Source organism: Terrapene carolina, unplaced genomic scaffold (genome assembly GCF_002925995.2).
Source record: "Terrapene carolina triunguis isolate 2854851 unplaced genomic scaffold, T_m_triunguis-2.0 Scaffold111, whole genome shotgun sequence".
In the NCBI taxonomy this organism is placed as follows: domain Eukaryota; kingdom Metazoa; phylum Chordata; order Testudines; family Emydidae; genus Terrapene; species Terrapene triunguis.
In genome coordinates, this window is record NW_020664462.1 from 393,670 (window position 1) to 399,683 (window position 6,014).

General features: G+C 50.1%; 1 protein-coding gene across 1 annotated transcript in view; it reads left to right on the forward strand.

Moving 5' to 3' along the window:
- Nucleotides 1-541: 541 nt before the first annotated feature.
- The window catches only part of LOC112102497 (titin homolog), a 176,209-nt gene continuing 170,736 nt past the window's right edge, over nucleotides 542-6,014 (forward strand). Inside the window, exon 1 of the mRNA XM_029911616.1 lies at nucleotides 542-641. The gene's annotated coding sequence lies outside the window, so the exon portion shown is untranslated. The remainder of the gene's footprint in view (nucleotides 642-6,014) is intronic.

A 6,014-nucleotide genomic window follows, 5' to 3' on the forward strand; every position in this document is an offset into this window, starting at 1 on the left:
GGATGCTGTTATACCGGTATAAAAGGGCTTATACTGGTATAGCTGATTTCAGTTTGGAAAGGGGAATAAGCTAGACCGCTATAAGGCGCCTTTACACCTGTACAACTGCATCCACGCTAGGGCTTATACCAGTGTAACTCTTATCAGTAAAAAAATCCCACCCCCCCCCCCCCCGCCCTAGCTATACCAGCCTCACTTCTGTATTGCAGCCCAGCCTCTCCAGCCAGCTCCACCGCCCCCAGCCTCTCCCCAGACCCCTGAGACCCCTCCCCCTTGAAATCTCTCTCCGGGGCCTGGCTCTCTCTGGCCTTCCTAACGGGGCCCACTCCCCGCAGCCCACATGCTGCACTTCACCCCAGCTTGCTGCCCTGTTGTCCCGGCGCCGCCTCAGCTCCTCCCGCGGCCGGCCCCACCCTCCGCCTCCCGCGCTCCCCAGCATTGGCCGAGCGCGAGCTCGCTGCGCAGGGATTGGCTGAGCGCAGAGGGCCCGCCCTTTGTGTCAGCGGGCTAGGTTACTCCGCGTGAGGTCGGCGGCGCCGACCCGTTCCCTCCCCCTCCCGGCCGGGCCCGCAGGGAGAGTGACACTCATCAGGCGGCTCCGTCCAGGCGGCGCAAGCAGCTCACAACCGCCATCCCTCTCGGTAAGAGCCGCCGCGCGGCGCAGACAGCGCGAGCTGGGAGGGTCCCCGCGGCAGCGGGTGTGTGAGGGGGACCCCAGGGGCGGAGCGGAGGCGTGGGCCCGGCGGGGTGGAGGGGGCCGGCGGCGAAGGGCTCTTGGGGGCCCTGTGGGAGTGTGAGGGGGAGGGGAGAGCAGGGCCCTGGGGGAGCTGCTGGGACTCCGGGGGGGGGGAGCTCTTGAGGCAGTAATGAAGGTGGGGCAGGGCCCTGGGGAGGCGGGGGGCAGCGGTGAGGGTGGGGTCCTGGGAGTGAGGAGGGGGGGGGGGGGGCCGGGGGGGGGGGAGCAGCTGTGACCCTGGCAGAGGGACCCTGGGGTGGGGTGCCCAGCAAGAGTTAGTTGCAGAATTTGGGTGGCTGTGAGGGTTATTTTTTCCACGATCCTCTGGGTGCAGGAAGGGAGACGTTCCCAGCTGAGTCTGTGGAAGGGGTGAAGTGGTTACACCCCCCTGTCTCGGGATGGGTAGGACACCCCTCTTTCTTGCCCTGCCCAGGAGCCTGAGTCATTTCCTAGCTCCATCCCTTAGGGCTTAGGCAGCTTTCTCTCTGCTGGCAGTGGCTGTCATATCAATATCAGTAAGGGGGTGCTTGGGGGGGTTACACTGACCTAACCAGACCCTTTGCCCCACTTCTCAGCATGTGCTGACCCCTAGTGATCTGGGGCTCTGGCCTCCGGTCAGCCTTGGGATGGTCGGGTAAAGAGGAGGACAGAGTTGGGACCACAAACCTTTGCTTGCTATAGGATTAGTGGGTTTTCTACTGGGGGAAGGGCACAATTGAATAAGTACACTCAAAATTTCCCCAGCCAGAACTTCCCAAAATCTCATTTTAGAGCTCTGAATCTCATCCCTTTCCTCCCTCAACCAGAACACTCAAACTTCTCCTTAATCGCCCTCTCCCCCAACCCCCAATAATCCATTTTTCTTCAAATTAAGGGATATGGGGCATTTTATGCCTTTTATGGGAATGGGAGTTGAATTATAAATCACAGGCTGGTGAGGTGGCAGAATTCTGTTCAGTGCAACAAACTGGGAACATTATGGGGGTTAATTTAATTTGTGGTAATTAACAATATTTTGTAGCAAGGGTGTGATGGGCTGCAGTAATTGGCACGTATAAAAATGACAGGAAATTCAAAGTTGGGGTGGGAGGAAGAACATCCTGCAGTGTCTGTCTTGATCAAGGGAGGTGGGGGAATTTGTGTCTGGGTCATCCCAGAGGAAGTGGGAGCTGCTGGCAAAGATTTTGTTGCATTGGAGTGACGAGGCTATGTTCCTAGTAATATCTTTGCTGTTACTGCAGTTTTATTTTAAACAGCATTTTCATGAAATCCTCCCCCCCCCCCCCGATTTGGTCTAATACAGTATTACGTGTGTCAGGTCTTCTTATCTGGTCCTCTTGAAGCTTTTTGTAATGTGGTTCCCCTCTGCTTTCTTGCTACAATTCTGGCTGGCTGGTCTCCTTCCCTACTTTACAAGGATGGTTGTGGCATTGCATCAGGGGATATTTGTGCTGTAATTCAGTAACACAGCAAGGATAAGCATTTGCAGAGCTGCTGCTTGCTTGCAGCTTGATGAGATGGGTGTGGTAAACTGAGTGGATACAGCAGACGCTAGGCCTATACGGTAACACTGCCCAGTCATCAGCATAGAGATTCAAACGCCAAGCTATTTATATAAATTAGGCCTAGTTTCAAGCTGAGCACATTGATTTAGAAGGAACAGTTGTCATATTTTCAGTATTAAATGAGTGTTTGCTATGACGCTGTATAGTACTGTCACTGGTAAGTTTAGAAACAAGTGCCATGGAGTTGTTGGATAGGAAAAGTCCACTCTGAATAAACGTATTCCTCATTAGGTGTATCTTGATCCTGACAGTATGCTTTGTCATTGTAATGTTCAGTCTCTCTTTCTGTCTCATTCATGCCCTGATTAAGCCTATTAAAGCGGAATTCATATTTTAGCCCAACTTTTTTGATAAACCTTCTTTAGCTTTTAAACCCCATCACCATTGTAATATTCTTCATTTCACTTTATCAGTTCTGTTTATGGGGGTCTAAGCTCCTATTACAGGGGTGGGCAAACTTTTCGGCCTGAGGGCCACATCTGGGTGTGGAAATTGCATGCAGTGCCATGAATGTAGGGCTGGCGCGGGGTGTGGGGTGTGGAAGGGGGTGCGGTGTGCAGGAAGGGGTTCAGGGCAAGGGGTTGGGGCGGAGGAGGGGTGTGGGGTGTACGAAGGGGCTCAGGGCAGGGGGTTGGGGTGCAGAAGGGGATGCAGAGTGCGGGAGAGGGCTCATGGCAGGGGGTTGGGGTGCAGGGAGGGGTGCGGAGTGTGGGAGGGGGCTCAGGGCAGGGGGTTGGGGTGCAGGTGGGTTGCGGGGTGTGGCAAGGGGCTCAGGGCATGGGGTTTGGGGTGCAGGAGGGGGTGCGGAGTGTGGGAGGGGGCCCAGGGCAGGGGATTACAGTGCAGGAGGGGTGCAGCGGGGGTTCGGGGCAGGGGGTTGGGGTGCGGGGTGCAGGTAGGGTGACCAGATGAGAGATGTGAAATATTGGGACGCAGGGGGAGGGGTGCTGGTGGAGCAAAAAAAACCAACAACCCAAGAGCCGGCGGCGGAGGAAAAAACAAAAGCAAAAACCAAACCCCCCTGCCCCCCCAAAAAGCAAGAGCCACTGGCAGCTCCACGCCCCACCCCCTGCACCAGCTCGCCTTCGCTCCACCTCCACCTCCCCTGAGCTGGGTGCCACGTCCTGCTTCTCCCCCCTCCCTTCAGCGCTTGCGCCGCCATACAGCTGATTAGCGCCAGCCTGGGAGAGAGGGGTGAGGAGGAATGTGGCGTGCTTGGGGAAGAGGCGGGGCCAGGGGGGGATTTGGGGATGGATCCAATGGGGCAGTGAGGGGGCAGGGCTGGGGCGGAGTTGGGGCGGGGGGGCACGAGTCCCCTCCGCCTGTGTGCTGGAGGGCAAAATATCGGGACAATTCGCGTCCTGACCGAACATCGGTTGGGACGCGGGACAAACAAGTAAATATCGGGACAGTCCCGATAAAATCGGGATGTCTGGTCACCCTAGGTGCAGGAGGGGTTTGGGGTGCGGGCATCCGAGAACACTTTGGTCATCTTTTCCAGGAAGAACAAGTTCACTTTGTACTTTTCTTTGTGAGAGAGATTTTTTAAACGCGGAATCCTCCTGGATACCTGTATTGCACATCCTGGACAATTATATTCTTCCTGTGAAAAGGAGGCTAATACTGAACACAGTGTCTAAAGATCTAAGCAGTGTGTTTGCACATGCCTCTAACGAAGTGGGTATTCACCCACGAAAGCTTATGCTCCAATACGTCTGTTAGTCTATAAGGTGCCACAGGACTTTGTTGCTTTTTACAGATCCAGACTAACACAGCTACCCCTCTGATACTCGTGTTTTCAGTGAGATACTGTTTAAATATTCAGTGTTGAAAACCACTTGTTTTTCCTTTAAGACTTAACTTTGGGGGCATTAGTGACCTCTCCTCTCTCCCTCCCTCCCTTACACCTTGTTCTTGCAGTGACCAGCAGGTAATCTTGTCTGATGCAGCCTTAGGGTATGTCTACACTGCAATTAAACACCTGTGGCTGGTCTGTGTCTGCTGATTCAGGCAGCGGTGCTGTAAAATCGAGGTGTAGGTGTTTGGGCTTAGGCTGGAGCCCTGGCTCGAGGACCTTCCTCCCTCATGGGGTACTAGAGCTTGGGCTCCAGCCTGAATGTCTCCACCGCCATTTTACAGCTTGAGCTCAACATGGACCAGCTGTGGATTTTTAATTGCTGTGTAGACATATTCTTAGTGTCCCTTTTGTTTTCAAACTGCTGCTAAGTACTGTGCTGATGGCTTGAAGGATTTTACAACTGTTAAATTCCTTTCCTGTTGATTATGGCTTGAATGTTCCACTTACTGTATGCTGGGGTAACATTTTGGTATATTACCATCTTATTCTGATTTACTTTGCAGAGTAGTTTTCGCTTGCAAAATCCATATCCTTTTGAATTATAATTTATTGTTGCTCGTTGCAAAGTCTCAAATTTTAGTAATGCTGCCAGTCATAATACCAGTGGCTACTTGGTCAATCAGAATGTAGGTTTGCAATCACTTTTATGTGGTAAAATTACTTGAATCATGTTAGAAAATATAAATGAGAACTTTCTGACCATTCTGGAGGGTCTCAATTATCCTCATGTCTAGAGACACAATGAAGGATCCCAGGCTCTGTGGTCCACTCAGATCAGGGCAGATGGGTTTTTCAGTTTAAATCAGCTTCATTAAACTTGTATTATAATAGCAATAATATTATTGCTCCTTTGTTTTCCTTGGAAATAATCAGATTTTCTTGTGATAAATGATGAGCCCAAAGGCAGGATAGTTGGGAATCTGATTTATTACCTCAAAAGCAGAAGGACATTGATATTATCACTTAAATCTCTTGTTTAATATGTATCTACTAAAGTGACATCAGTGGAAATATCAAATCCAAAGATGTTTCAGTGACTGGAAGCTATAATGGCCCAGACAGATGGTCAGGATAGTCAATGCTCACCCTCACAACAGTCTTCCCATTGGTGTGGATTTCCTCCCCTCTAACAGCATTAGAGAAGGATTCAGTCACTTTGGTCTTTCAAGAAAAATAGAAAGAATTTTTAAGTTTACATACTTGTATGATGCCGATAGCTACTCTTTGAAGCTTTAAAATCTGACTTTACCTGAGTAATTCCTTAATGCTAATAGTAATTGGTTCAGATCATTGACCTGCAGCATGCAGACTGGTGGGCTTGATTCCAAGGAGTGCCGAACACCACAACTACTCCATGGGATTTGCAGATGCTCACCATCTCAGGATGTGCCCCTTACTGCATGAAAGTCTAGTGTGTTACCTGAAGACCTATTTTAATGGACCATATCATTTGGTTGTTGGAAACAGGAAACTATGACTTCAGTGTGTGTTTTGTTGTCGGTAAATGCATCTTTGTAGCTATTTCATCTCTGCGGGTGCAAATGTTCATCGTGGACATACGTTGGGGTAAAGGAGAGAGGCCAGGAGGTGGACTATAGTGGCTTACTTTCCTATAGTCTAAACTGTCAAACGAAATTTTGCAATTGGTTTTGGTTTATATGCATGTTAAATGCATTCCATATATGTAACCATTTTATAAGAGAGCCAAATAGTTCAGTTTTAACATTGTTTTGAAGAAAACAATCATTTGCTCTCTGGTTTTAGGGACACCATTAGGTCAATTTAAGCTTTGGTTTTAAGTAAGGTTTTATTTAAAAAAAAAAAAAAAAAAAAAAAAAAAAAAAAAAAAAAAAAA